The sequence below is a fragment of the Salmo salar genome, unplaced genomic scaffold (genome assembly GCF_965601325.2).
Source record: "Salmo salar unplaced genomic scaffold, fSalSal1 ptg000071l, whole genome shotgun sequence".
NCBI lineage: Eukaryota > Metazoa > Chordata > Actinopteri > Salmoniformes > Salmonidae > Salmo > Salmo salar.
The window spans coordinates 2,148,205-2,165,219 of NW_027675314.1; positions in this window are offsets into that span (position 1 = coordinate 2,148,205).

Consider the following 17,015-nt stretch of genomic DNA (forward strand, 5'->3'; position numbering starts at 1 on the left):
AGATGGTTAATAGATGGTTTATAGATGTTCACTAGATGGTTTATAGATAGTTAATAGATGTTCACTAGATGGTTTATAGATGTTCACTAGATGGTTTATAGATGTTCACTAGATGGTTTATAGATATTCACTAGATGGCTTAGAGATTTTTATAGATGGTTTATAGATGTTCACTAGACTGTTTATAGATGGTTAATAGATGTTCACTAGATGGTTTATAGATGGTTTATAGATGGTTTATAGATGTCCACTAGACGGTTTATAGATGGTTAATAGATGGTTTATAGATGGTTTATAAATGTTTATAGATGTTCACTAAACGGTTATAGATGTTCACTAGATGGTTTATAGATGTTCAATAGATGGTTTATAGATGGTTTATAGATGTTCACTATATGGTTTATAGATGTTCACTAGATGGTTTATAGATGTTCACGAGATGGTTTATAGATGGTTTATACATGGTTCACTAGATGGTTTATAGATGGTTTATAGATGTTCACTAGATGGTTTATAGATGGTTTATAGATGGTTTATAGATGTTCACTATATGGTTTATAGATGTTCACTAGATGGTTTATAGATGTACACTAGATGGTTTATAGATGTTCACTAGATGGTTTATAGATGGTTAATAGATGTTCACTATATGATTTGTAGATGGTTTATAGATGGTTTATAGATGGTTTATAGATGTTTATAGATGTTCACTAGATGGTTTATAGATGTTCACTAGATGGTTTATAGATGTTCACTAACTAGATGGTTTATAGATGTACACTAGATGGTTTATTGATGGTTTATAGATGGTTTATAGATGGTTTATAGATGTTTATAGATGTTCACTAGATAGTTTATAGATGGTTTATAGATGTTTATAGATGTTCACTAGATGGTTTATAGATGGTTTATAGATGTTCAGTAGATGGTTTATAGATGTTGACTAGATGATTAATATATGGTTAATAGATGTTCACTAGATGGTTTATAGATGTTCACTAGATGGTTTATAGATGGTTAATAGATGGTTTATAGATGGTTAATAGATGTTCACTATATGATTTGTAGATGGTTTATAGATGGTTTATAGATGGTTAATAGATGGTTTATAGATGTTGACTAGATGATTAATAGATGGTTAATAGATGTTCACTAGATGGTTTATAGATGGTTTATACCTTGTTTATAGATGTTCATTATATGGTTTATAGATGTTCACTAGATGGTTTATAGATGTACACTAGATGGTTTATAGATGTTAACTAGATGGTTTATAGATAGTTAATAGATGTTCACTAGATGATTTGTAGATGGTTTATAGATGGTTTATAGATGTTCACTAGATGGTTTATAGATGTTCACTAGATGGTTTATAGATGTACACTAGATGGTTTATAGATGGTTTATAGATGTTCAATAGATGGTTTATAGATGTTCACTAGATGGTTTATAGATGTTCACTAACTAGATGGTTTATAGATGTACACTAGATGGTTTATTGATGGTTTATAGATGGTTTATAGATGGTTTATAGATGTTTATAGATGTTCACTAGATAGTTTATAGATGGTTTATAGATGTTTATAGATGTTCACTAGATGGTTTATAGATGGTTTATAGATGTTCACTAGATGGTTTATAGATGTTGACTAGATGATTAATAGATGGTTAATAGATGTTCACTAGATGGTTTATAGATGTTCACTAGATGGTTTATAGATGGTTAACCTGTTAGGGCTAGGGGGCAGCATTGACACGGCTGGATAAAAAACATACCCGATTTAATCTGGTTACCACTCCTACTCAGTAACTAGAATATGCATATACTTATTACATATGGATAGAAAACACCCTAAATTTTCTAAAACTGTTTGAATGGTGTCTGTGAGTATAACAGAACTCAAATGGCAGGTCAAAACCTGAGAGATTCCTTTACAGGAAGTGGCCTGTCTGACCATTTCTGGAACTTCTTTGCCATCTCTATCATTTACTAAGGATCTCTGCTCTAACGTGACACTTCCCACGTCGTCCATAGGCTCTCAGAGCCCGGGAAAAAAGAGAATGTCGTCATTCCAGCCCCAGGCTGAAACACATTATCGCCTTTCTCAAGTGGCCCATCAAGAGACACTAGCTTATGCGCGTGACCCCGACCGCCCCCGCCTTTGGGATTTTTTCCTCTGTTTGCCGAAAAGGAGATTCCCTGTCGGAATTTTATCGCTTTTCTACGAGAAAAATGACGTAAAAATTGATTTTAAACAGCGGTTGACATGCTTCGACGTACGGCAATGGAATACTTTGAATTTTATTGTCAGGAATTGCGCCAAGCGCGCGACACTTCTTTACTATTTCGGATAGTGTCTGGAACGCACGAACAAAACGCCGCTATTCGGATATAACGATGGATTATTTTGGACCAAACCAACATTTGTTATTGAAGTAGACGTCCTGGGTGTGCATTCTGACGAAGACAACAAAAGGTAATGACATTTTTATAATAGTAAATATGATTATGGTGAGTGCTAAACTTGCCGGGTGTCTAAATAGCGAGCCCGTGATGCCTGGGCTATGTACTTAGAATATTGCAAAATGTGCTTTCACCAAAAAGCTATTTTAAAATCGGACATATCGAGTGCATAGAGGAGGTCTGTATCTATAATTCTTAAAATAATTGTTATGCTTTTTGTGAACGTTTATCGTGAGTAATTTAGTAAAATGTTAGCGAATTCCCCGTAAGTTTGCGGGGGGTATGCTAGTTCTGAACGTCACATGCTAATGTAAAAAGCTGGTTTTTGATATAAATATGAACTTGATTGAACAAAACATGCATGTATTGTATAACATAATGTCCTAGGGTTGTCATCTGATGAAGATCATCAAAGGTGAGTGCTGCATTTAGCTGTCTTCTGGGTTTTGGTGACATTATATGCTGGCTTGAAAAATGGGTGTCTGATTATTTCTGGCTTGGTACTCTGCTGACATAATCTAATGTTTTGCTTTCGTTGTAAAGCCTTTTTGAAATCGGACAGTGTGGTTAGATTAACGAGAGTCTTATCTTTAAATGGCTGTAAAATAGTCATAAGTTTGAGAAATTGAAGTAATAGGATTTTGAAGATTTTGAAAATCGCGCCACAGGCTGGCAGTGGCTGTTACGTAGGTGGGACGAATTCGTCCCGCCGGTCCCATAGAGGTTAATAGATGGTTTATAGATGTTCACTAGATGGTTTATAGATAGTTAATAGATGTTCACTAGATGGTTTATAGATGTTCACTAGATGGTTTATAGATATTCACTAGATGGCTTAGAGATGTTTATAGATGGTTTATAGATGTTCACTAGACTGTTTATAGATGGTTAATAGATGTTCACTAGATGGTTTATAGATGGTTTATAGATGGTTTATAGATGTCCACTAGACGGTTTATAGATGGTTAATAGATGGTTTATAGATGGTTTATAAATGTTTATAGATGTTCACTAAACGGTTATAGATGTTCACTAGATGGTTTATAGATGTTCACTAGATGGTTTATAGATGGTTAATAGATGTTCACTATATGATTTGTAGATGGTTTATAGATGGTTTATAGATGGTTTATAGATGTTTATAGATGTTCATTAGATAGTTTATAGATGGTTTATAGATGTTTATAGATGTTCACTAGATGGTTTATAGATGGTTTATAGATGTTCACTAGATGGTTTATAGATGTTGACTAGATGATTAATAGATGGTTAATAGATGTTCACTAGATGGTTTATAGATGGTTTATACCTTGTTTATACATGTTCATTATATGGTTTATAGATGTTCACTAGATGGTTTATAGATGTACACTAGATGGTTTATAGATGTTAACTAGATGGTTTATAGATAGTTAATAGATGTTCACTAGATGATTTGTAGATGGTTTATAGATGGTTTATAGATGTTCACTAGATGGTTTATAGATGTTCACTAGATGGTTTATAGATGTACACTAGATGGTTTATAGATGGTTTATAGATGTTCAATACATGGTTTATAGATGTTCACTAGATGGTTTATAGATGTTCACTAACTAGATGGTTTATAGATGTACACTAGATGGTTTATTGATGGTTTATAGATGGTTTATAGATGGTTTATAGATGTTTATAGATGTTCACTAGATAGTTTATAGATGGTTTATAGATGTTTATAGATGTTCACTAGATGGTTTATAGATGGTTTATAGATGTTCAGTAGATGGTTTATAGATGTTGACTAGATGATTAATCGATGGTTAATAGATGTTCACTAGATGGTTTATAGATGTTCACTAGATGGTTTATAGATGGTTAATAGATGGTTTATAGATGTTCACTAGATGGTTTATAGATAGTTAATAGATGTTCACTAGATGGTTTATAGATGTTCACTAGATGGTTTATAGATGTTCACTAGATGGTTTATAGATATTCACTAGATGGCTTAGAGATGTTTATAGATGGTTAATAGATGGTTTATATATGTTTATAGATGGTTTATAGATGTTCACTAGACTGTTTATAGATGGTTAATAGATGTTCACTAGATGATTTATAGATGGTTTATAGATGGTTTATAGATGTTCACTATATGGTTTATAGATGTTCACTAGATGGTTTATAGATGTACACTAGATGGTTTATAGATGTTCACTAGATGGTTTATAGATGGTTAATAGATGTTCACTATATGATTTGTAGATGGTTTATAGATGGTTTATAGATGGTTTATAGATGTTTATAGATGTTCATTAGATAGTTTATAGATGGTTTATAGATGTTTATAGATGTTCACTAGATGGTTTATAGATGGTTTATAGATGTTCACTAGATGGTTTATAGATGTTGACTAGATGATTAATAGATGGTTAATAGATGTTCACTAGATGGTTTATAGATGGTTTATACCTTGTTTATAGATGTTCATTATATGGTTTATAGATGTTCACTAGATGGTTTATAGATGTACACTAGATGGTTTATAGATGTTAACTAGATGGTTTATAGATAGTTAATAGATGTTCACTACATGATTTGTAGATGGTTTATAGATGGTTTATAGATGTTCACTAGATGGTTTATAGATGTTCACTAGATGGTTTATAGATGTACACTAGATGGTTTATAGATGGTTTATAGATGTTCAATAGATGGTTTATAGATGTTCACTAGATGGTTTATAGATGTTCACTAACTAGATGGTTTATAGATGTACACTAGATGGTTTATTGATGGTTTATAGATGGTTTATAGATGGTTTATAGATGTTTATAGATGTTCACTAGATAGTTTATAGATGGTTTATAGATGTTTATAGATGTTCACTAGATGGTTTATAGATGGTTTATAGATGTTCACTAGATGGTTTATAGATGTTGACTAGATGATTAATAGATGGTTAATAGATGTTCACTAGATGGTTTATAGATGTTCACTAGATGGTTTATAGATGGTTAATAGATGGTTTATAGATGTTCACTAGATGGTTTATAGATAGTTAATAGATGTTCACTAGATGGTTTATAGATGTTCACTAGATGGTTTTTAGATGTTCACTAGATGGTTTATAGGTATTCACTAGATGGCTTAGAGATGTTTATAGATGGTTTATAGATGTTCACTAGACTGTTTATAGATGGTTAATAGATGTTCACTAGATGATTTATAGATGGTTTACAGATGGTTTATAGATGTTCACTATATGGTTTATAGATGTTCACTAGATGGTTTATAAATGTACACTAGATGGTTTATAGATGTTCACTAGATGGTTTATAGATGGTTAATAGATGTTCACTATATGATTTGTAGATGGTTTATAGATGGTTTATAGATGGTTTATAGATGTTTATAGATGTTCACTAGATAGTTTATAGATGGTTTATAGATGTTTATAGATGTTAGCTAGATGGTTTATAGATGGTTTATAGATGTTCACTAGATGGTTTATAGATGTTGACTAGATGATTAATAGATGGTTAATAGATGTTCACTAGATGGTTTATAGATGGTTTATACCTTGTTTATAGATGTTCATTATATGGTTTATAGATGTTCACTAGATGGTTTATAGATGTACACTAGATGGTTTATAGATGTTAACTAGATGGTTTATAGATAGTTAATAGATATTCACTAGATGATTTGTAGATGGTTTATAGATGGTTTATAGATGTTCACTAGATGGTTTATAGATGTTCACTAGATGGTTTATAGATGTACACTAGATGGTTTATAGATGGTTTATAGATGTTCAATAGATGGTTTATAGATGTTCACTAGATGGTTTATAGATGTTCACTAACTAGATGGTTTATAGATGTACACTAGATGGTTTATTGATGGTTTATAGATGGTTTATAGATGGTTTATAGATGTTTATAGATGTTCACTAGATAGTTTATAGATGGTTTATAGATGTTTATAGATGTTCACTAGATGGTTTATAGATGGTTTATAGATGTTCACTAGATGGTTTATAGATGTTGACTAGATGATTAATAGATGGTTAATAGATGTTCACTAGATGGTTTATAGATGTTCACTAGATGGTTTATAGATGGTTAATAGATGGTTTATAGATGTTCACTAGATGGTTTATAGATAGTTAATAGATGTTCACTAGATGGTTTATAGATGTTCACTAGATGGTTTATAGATGTTCACTAGATGGTTTATAGATATTCACTAGATGGCTTAGAGATTTTTATAGATGGTTTATAGATGTTCACTAGACTGTTTATAGATGGTTAATAGATGTTCACTAGATGGTTTATAGATGGTTTATAGATGGTTTATAGATGTCCACTAGACGGTTTATAGATGGTTAATAGATGGTTTATAGATGGTTTATAAATGTTTATAGATGTTCACTAAACGGTTATAGATGTTCACTAGATGGTTTATAGATGTTCACTAGATGGTTTATAGATGGTTTATAGATGTTCACTATATGGTTTATAGATGTTCACTAGATGGTTTATAGATGTTCACGAGATGGTTTATAGATGGTTTATACATGGTTCACTAGATGGTTTATAGATGGTTTATAGATGTTCACTAGATGGTTTATAGATGGTTTATAGATGGTTTATAGATGTTCACTAGATGGTTTATAGATGTTCACCAGATGGTTTATAGATGTTCACTAGATGGTTTTAGATGGTTTATTGATGTTCACTAGATGGTTTATTTATGTTCACTAGATGGTTTATAGATGGTTAATAGATGTTCACTAGATGATTTATAGATGGTTTATAGATGGTTTATAGATGTTCACTATATGGTTTATAGATGTTCACTAGATGGTTTATAGATGTACACTAGATGGTTTATAGATGTTCACTAGATGGTTTATAGATGGTTAATAGATGTTCACTATATGATTTGTAGATGGTTTATAGATGGTTTATAGATGGTTTATAGATGTTTATAGATGTTCACTAGATGGTTTATAGATGTTCACTAGATGGTTTATAGATGTTCACTAACTAGATGGTTTATAGATGTACACTAGATGGTTTATTGATGGTTTATAGATGGTTTATAGATGGTTTATAGATGTTTATAGATGTTCACTAGATAGTTTATAGATGGTTTATAGATGTTTATAGATGTTCACTAGATGGTTTATAGATGGTTTATAGATGTTCAGTAGGTGGTTTATAGATGTTGACTAGATGATTAATATATGGTTAATAGATGTTCACTAGATGGTTTATAGATGTTCACTAGATGGTTTATAGATGGTTAATAGATGGTTTATAGATGGTTAATAGATGTTCACTATATGATTTGTAGATGGTTTATAGATGGTTTATAGATGGTTAATAGATGGTTTATAGATGTTGACTAGATGATTAATAGATGGTTAATAGATGTTCACTAGATGGTTTATAGATGGTTTATACCTTGTTTATAGATGTTCATTATATGGTTTATAGATGTTCACTAGATGGTTGATAGATGTACACTAGATGGTTTATAGATGTTAACTAGATGGTTTATAGATAGTTAATAGATGTTCACTAGATGATTTGTAGATGGTTTATAGATGGTTTATAGATGTTCACTAGATGGTTTATAGATGTTCACTAGATGGTTTATAGATGTACACTAGATGGTTTATAGATGGTTTATAGATGTTCAATAGATGGTTTATAGATGTTCACTAGATGGTTTATAGATGTTCACTAACTAGATGGTTTATAGATGTACACTAGATGGTTTATTGATGGTTTATAGATGGTTTATAGATGGTTTATAGATGTTTATAGATGTTCACTAGATAGTTTATAGATGGTTTATAGATGTTTATAGATGTTCACTAGATGGTTTATAGATGGTTTATAGATGTTCACTAGATGGTTTATAGATGTTGACTAGATGATTAATAGATGGTTAATAGATGTTCACTAGATGGTTTATAGATGTTCACTAGATGGTTTATAGATGGTTAACCTGTTAGGGCTAGGGGGCAGCATTGACACGGCTGGATAAAAATCATACCAGATTTAATCTGGTTACCACTCCTACTCAGTAACTAGAATATGCATATACTTATTACATATGGATAGAAAACACCCTAAATTTTCTAAAACTGTTTGAATGGTGTCTGTGAGTATAACAGAACTCAAATGGCAGGTCAAAACCTGAGAGATTCCTTTACAGGAAGTGGCCTGTCTGACCATTTCTGGAACTTCTTTGCCATCTCTATCATTTACTAAGGATCTCTGCTCTAACGTGACACTTCCCACGTCGTCCATAGGCTCTCAGAGCCCGGGAAAAAAGAGAATGTCGTCATTCCAGCCCCAGGCTGAAACACATTATCGCCTTTCTCAAGTGGCCCATCAAGAGACACTAGCTTATGCGCGTGACCCCGACCGCCCCCGCCTTTGGGATTTTTTCCTCTGTTTGCCGAAAAGGAGATTCCCTGTCGGAATTTTATCGCTTTTCTACGAGAAAAATGACGTAAAAATTGATTTTAAACAGCGGTTGACATGCTTCGACGTACGGCAATGGAATACTTTGAATTTTATTGTCAGGAATTGCGCCAAGCGCGCGACACTTCTTTACTATTTCGGATAGTGTCTGGAACGCACGAACAAAACGCCGCTATTCGGATATAACGATGGATTATTTTGGACCAAACCAACATTTGTTATTGAAGTAGACGTCCTGGGTGTGCATTCTGACGAAGACAACAAAAGGTAATGACATTTTTATAATAGTAAATATGATTATGGTGAGTGCTAAACTTGCCGGGTGTCTAAATAGCGAGCCCGTGATGCCTGGGCTATGTACTTAGAATATTGCAAAATGTGCTTTCACCAAAAAGCTATTTTAAAATCGGACATATCGAGTGCATAGAGGAGGTCTGTATCTATAATTCTTAAAATAATTGTTATGCTTTTTGTGAACGTTTATCGTGAGTAATTTAGTAAAATGTTAGCGAATTCCCCGTAAGTTTGCGGGGGGTATGCTAGTTCTGAACGTCACATGCTAATGTAAAAAGCTGGTTTTTGATATAAATATGAACTTGATTGAACAAAACATGCATGTATTGTATAACATAATGTCCTAGGGTTGTCATCTGATGAAGATCATCAAAGGTGAGTGCTGCATTTAGCTGTCTTCTGGGTTTTGGTGACATTATATGCTGGCTTGAAAAATGGGTGTCTGATTATTTCTGGCTTGGTACTCTGCTGACATAATCTAATGTTTTGCTTTCGTTGTAAAGCCTTTTTGAAATCGGACAGTGTGGTTAGATTAACGAGAGTCTTATCTTTAAATGGCTGTAAAATAGTCATAAGTTTGAGAAATTGAAGTAATAGGATTTTGAAGATTTTGAAAATCGCGCCACAGGCTGGCAGTGGCTGTTACGTAGGTGGGACGAATTCGTCCCGCCGGTCCCATAGAGGTTAATAGATGGTTTATAGATGTTCACTAGATGGTTTATAGATAGTTAATAGATGTTCACTAGATGGTTTATAGATGTTCACTAGATGGTTTATAGATATTCACTAGATGGCTTAGAGATGTTTATAGATGGTTTATAGATGTTCACTAGATGGTTTATAGATGGTTAATAGATGTTCACTAGATGGTTTATAGATGGTTTATAGATGGTTTATAGATGTCCACTAGACGGTTTATAGATGGTTAATAGATGGTTTATAGATGGTTTATAAATGTTTATAGATGTTCACTAAACGGTTATAGATGTTCACTAGATGGTTTATAGATGTTCACTAGATGGTTTATAGATGGTTTATAGATGTTCACTAGATGGTTTATAGATGTTCACTAGATGGTTTATAGATGTTCACGAGATGGTTTATAGATGGTTTATACATTGTTCACTAGATGGTTTATAGATGGTTTATAGATGTTCACTAGATGGTTTATAGATGGTTTATAGATGGTTTATAGATGTTCACTAGATGGTTTATAGATGTTCACCAGATGGTTTATAGATGTTCACTAGATGGTTTATAGATGTTCACTAGATGGTTTTAGATGGTTTATTGATGTTCACTAGATGGTTTATTTATGTTCACTAGATGGTTTATAGATGGTTAATAGATGTTCACTAGATGATTTATAGATGGTTTATAGATGGTTTATAGATGTTCACTATATGGTTTATAGATGTTCACTAGATGGTTTATAGATGTACACTAGATGGTTTATAGATGTTCACTAGATGGTTTATAGATGGTTAATAGATGTTCACTATATGATTTGTAGATGGTTTATAGATGGTTTATAGATGGTTTATAGATGTTTATAGATGTTCACTAGATGGTTTATAGATGTTCACTAGATGGTTTATAGATGTTCACTAACTAGATGGTTTATAGATGTACACTAGATGGTTTATTGATGGTTTATAGATGGTTTATAGATGGTTTATAGATGTTTATAGATGTTCACTAGATAGTTTATAGATGGTTTATAGATGTTTATAGATGTTCACTAGATGGTTTATAGATGGTTTATAGATGTTCACTAGATGGTTTATAGATGTTGACTAGATGATTAATAGATGGTTAATAGATGTTCACTAGATGGTTTATAGATGTTCACTAGATGGTTTATAGATGGTTAATAGATGGTTTATAGATGTTCACTAGATGGTTTATAGATAGTTAATAGATGTTCACTAGATGGTTTATAGATGTTCACTAGATGGTTTATAGATGTTCACTAGATGGTTTATAGATATTCACTAGATGGCTTAGAGATTTTTATAGATGGTTTATAGATGTTCACTAGACTGTTTATAGATGGTTAATAGATGTTCACTAGATGGTTTATAGATGGTTTATAGATTGTTTATAGATGTCCACTAGACGGTTTATAGATGGTTAATAGATGGTTTATAGATGGTTTATAAATGTTTATAGATGTTCACTAAACGGTTATAGATGTTCACTAGATGGTTTATAGATGTTCACTAGATGGTTTATAGATGGTTTATAGATGTTCACTATATGGTTTATAGATGTTCACTAGATGGTTTATAGATGTTCACGAGATGGTTTATAGATGGTTTATACATGGTTCACTAGATGGTTTATAGATGGTTTATAGATGTTCACTAGATGGTTTATAGATGGTTTATAGATGGTTTATAGATGTTCACTAGATGGTTTATAGATGTTCACCAGATGGTTTATAGATGTTCACTAGATGGTTTTAGATGGTTTATTGATGTTCACTAGATGGTTTATTTATGTTCACTAGATGGTTTATAGATGGTTAATAGATGTTCACTAGATGATTTATAGATGGTTTATAGATGGTTTATAGATGTTCACTATATGGTTTATAGATGTTCACTAGATGGTTTATAGATGTACACTAGATGGTTTATAGATGTTCACTAGATGGTTTATAGATGGTTAATAGATGTTCACTATATGACTTGTAGATGGTTTATAGATGGTTTATAGATGGTTTATAGATGTTTATAGATGTTCACTAGATGGTTTATAGATGTTCACTAGATGGTTTATAGATGTTCACTAACTAGATGGTTTATAGATGTACACTAGATGGTTTATTGATGGTTTATAGATGGTTTATAGATGGTTTATAGATGTTTATAGATGTTCACTAGATAGTTTATAGATGGTTTATAGATGTTTATAGATGTTCACTAGATGGTTTATAGATGGTTTATAGATGTTCAGTAGATGGTTTATAGATGTTGACTAGATGATTAATATATGGTTAATAGATGTTCACTAGATGGTTTATAGATGTTCACTAGATGGTTTATAGATGGTTAATAGATGGTTTATAGATGGTTAATAGATGTTCACTATATGATTTGTAGATGGTTTATAGATGGTTTATAGATGGTTAATAGATGGTTTATAGATGTTGACTAGATGATTAATAGATGGTTAATAGATGTTCACTAGATGGTTTATAGATGGTTTATACCTTGTTTATAGATGTTCATTATATGGTTTATAGATGTTCACTAGATGGTTTATAGATGTACACTAGATGGTTTATAGATGTTAACTAGATGGTTTATAGATAGTTAATAGATGTTCACTAGATGATTTGTAGATGGTTTATAGATGGTTTATAGATGTTCACTAGATGGTTTATAGATGTTCACTAGATGGTTTATAGATGTACACTAGATGGTTTATAGATGGTTTATAGATGTTCAATAGATGGTTTATAGATGTTCACTAGATGGTTTATAGATGTTCACTAACTAGATGGTTTATAGATGTACACTAGATGGTTTATTGATGGTTTATAGATGGTTTATAGATGGTTTATAGATGTTTATAGATGTTCACTAGATAGTTTATAGATGGTTTATAGATGTTTATAGATGTTCACTAGATGGTTTATAGATGGTTTATAGATGTTCACTAGATGGTTTATAGATGTTGACTAGATGATTAATAGATGGTTAATAGATGTTCACTAGATGGTTTATAGATGTTCACTAGATGGTTTATAGATGGTTAACCTGTTAGGGCTAGGGGGCAGCATTGACACGGCTGGATAAAAAACATACCCGATTTAATCTGGTTACCACTCCTACTCAGTAACTAGAATATGCATATACTTATTACATATGGATAGAAAACACCCTAAATTTTCTAAAACTGTTTGAATGGTGTCTGTGAGTATAACAGAACTCAAATGGCAGGTCAAAACCTGAGAGATTCCTTTACAGGAAGTGGCCTGTCTGACCATTTCTGGAACTTCTTTGCCATCTCTATCATTTACTAAGGATCTCTGCTCTAACGTGACACTTCCCACGTCGTCCATAGGCTCTCAGAGCCCGGGAAAAAAGAGAATGTCGTCATTCCAGCCCCAGGCTGAAACACATTATCGCCTTTCTCAAGTGGCCCATCAAGAGACACTAGCTTATGCGCGTGACCCCGACCGCCCCCGCCTTTGGGATTTTTTCCTCTGTTTGCCGAAAAGGAGATTCCCTGTCGGAATTTTATCGCTTTTCTACGAGAAAAATGACGTAAAAATTGATTTTAAACAGCGGTTGACATGCTTCGACGTACGGCAATGGAATACTTTGAATTTTATTGTCAGGAATTGCGCCAAGCGCGCGACACTTCTTTACTATTTCGGATAGTGTCTGGAACGCACGAACAAAACGCCGCTATTCGGATATAACGATGGATTATTTTGGACCAAACCAACATTTGTTATTGAAGTAGACGTCCTGGGTGTGCATTCTGACGAAGACAACAAAAGGTAATGACATTTTTATAATAGTAAATATGATTATGGTGAGTGCTAAACTTGCCGGGTGTCTAAATAGCGAGCCCGTGATGCCTGGGCTATGTACTTAGAATATTGCAAAATGTGCTTTCACCAAAAAGCTATTTTAAAATCGGACATATCGAGTGCATAGAGGAGGTCTGTATCTATAATTCTTAAAATAATTGTTATGCTTTTTGTGAACGTTTATCGTGAGTAATTTAGTAAAATGTTAGCGAATTCCCCGTAAGTTTGCGGGGGGTATGCTAGTTCTGAACGTCACATGCTAATGTAAAAAGCTGGTTTTTGATATAAATATGAACTTGATTGAAAAAAACATGCATGTATTGTATAACATAATGTCCTAGGGTTGTCATCTGATGAAGATCATCAAAGGTGAGTGCTGCATTTAGCTGTCTTCTGGGTTTTGGTGACATTATATGCTGGCTTGAAAAATGGGTGTCTGATTATTTCTGGCTTGGTACTCTGCTGACATAATCTAATGTTTTGCTTTCGTTGTAAAGCCTTTTTGAAATCGGACAGTGTGGTTAGATTAACGAGAGTCTTATCTTTAAATGGCTGTAAAATAGTCATATGTTTGAGAAATTGAAGTAATAGGATTTTGAAGATTTTGAAAATCGCGCCACAGGCTGGCAGTGGCTGTTACGTAGGTGGGACGAATTCGTCCCGCCGGTCCCATAGAGGTTAATAGATGGTTTATAGATGTTCACTAGATGGTTTATAGATAGTTAATAGATGTTCACTAGATGGTTTATAGATGTTCACTAGATGGTTTATAGATATTCACTAGATGGCTTAGAGATGTTTATAGATGGTTTATAGATGTTCACTAGACTGTTTATAGATGGTTAATAGATGTTCACTAGATGGTTTATAGATGGTTTATAGATGGTTTATAGATGTCCACTAGACGGTTTATAGATGGTTAATAGATGGTTTATAGATGGTTTATAAATGTTTATAGATGTTCACTAAACGGTTATAGATGTTCACTAGATGGTTTATAGATGTTCACTAGATGGTTTATAGATGGTTTATAGATGTTCACTAGATGGTTTATAGATGTTCACTAGATGGTTTATAGATGTTCACGAGATGGTTTATAGATGGTTTATACATTGTTCACTAGATGGTTTATAGATGGTTTATAGATGTTCACTAGATGGTTTATAGATGTTCACCAGATGGTTTATAGATGTTCACTAGATGGTTTATAGATGTTCACTAGATGGTTTTAGATGGTTTATTGATGTTCACTAGATGGTTTATTTATGTTCACTAGATGGTTTATAGATGGTTAATAGATGTTCACTAGATGATTTATAGATGGTTTATAGATGGTTTATAGATGTTCACTATATGGTTTATAGATGTTCACTAGATGGTTTATAGATGTACACTAGATGGTTTATAGATGTTCACTAGATGGTTTATAGATGGTTAATAGATGTTCACTATATGATTTGTAGATGGTTTATAGATGGTTTATAGATGGTTTATAGATGTTTATAGATGTTCACTAGATGGTTTATAGATGTTCACTAGATGGTTTATAGATGTTCACTAACTAGATGGTTTATAGATGTACACTAGATGGTTTATTGATGGTTTATAGATGGTTTATAGATGGTTTATAGATGTTTGTAGATGTTCACTAGATAGTTTATAGATGGTTTATAGATGTTTATAGATGTTCACTAGATGGTTTATAGATGGTTTATAGATGTTCAGTAGATGGTTTATAGATGTTGACTAGATGATTAATAGATGGTTAATAGATGTTCACTAGATGGTTTATAGATGTTCACTAGATGGTTTATAGATGTTCACTAGATGGTTTATAGATATTCACTAGATGGCTTAGAGATGTTTATAGATGGTTAATAGATGGTTTATAGATGTTTATAGATGGTTTATAGATGTTCACTAGACTGTTTATAGATGGTTAATAGATGTTCACTAGATGGTTTATAGATGGTTTATAGATGGTTTATAGATGTCCACTAGACGGTTTATAGATGGTTAATAGATGGTTTATAGATGGTTTATAAATGTTTATAGATGTTCAGTAAACGGTTATAGATGTTCACTAGATGGTTTATAGATGTTCACTAGATGGTTTATAGAAGGTTTATAGATGTTCACTAGATGGTTTATAGATGTTCACTAGATGGTTTATAGATGTTCACGAGATGGTTTATAGATGGTTTATACATGGTTCACTAGATGGTTTATAGATGGTTTATAGATGTTCACTAGATGGTTTATAGATGGTTTATAGATGGTTTATAGATGTTCACTAGATGGTTTATAGATGTTCACCAGATGGTTTATAAATGTTCACTAGATGGTTTATAGATGTTCACTAGATGGTTTTAGATGGTTTATTGATGTTCACTAGATGGTTTATTTATGTTCACTAGATGGTTTATAGATGGTTAATAGATGTTCACTAGATGATTTATAGATGGTTTATAGATGGTTTATAGATGTTCACTATATGGTTTATAGATGTTCACTAGATGGTTTATAGATGTACACTAGATGGTTTATAGATGTTCACTAGATGGTTTATAGATGGTTAATAGATGTTCACTATATGATTTGTAGATGGTTTATAGATGGTTTATAGATGGTTTATAGATGTTTATAAATGTTCACTAGATGGTTTATAGATGTTCACTAGATGGTTTATAGATGTTCACTAACTAGATGGTTTATAGATGTACACTAGATGGTTTATTGATGGTTTATAGATGGTTTATAGATGGTTTATAGATGTTTATAGATGTTCACTAGATAGTTTATAGATGGTTTATAGATGTTTATAGATGTTCACTAGATGGTTTATAGATGGTTTATAGATGTTCAGTAGATGGTTTATAGATGTTGACTAGATGATTAATAGATGGTTAATAGATGTTCACTAGATGGTTTATAGATGTTCACTAGATGGTTTATAGATGTTCACTAGATGGTTTATAGATATTCACTAGATGGCTTAGAGATGTTTATAGATGGTTAATAGATGGTTTATAGATGTTTATAGATGGTTTATAGATGTTCACTAGACTGTTTATAGATGGTTAATAGATGTTCACTAGATGGTTTATAGATGGTTTATAGATGGTTTATAGATGTCCACTAGACGGTTTATAGATGGTTAATAGATGGTTTATAGATGGTTTATAAATGTTTATAGATGTTCACTAAACGGTTATAGATGTTC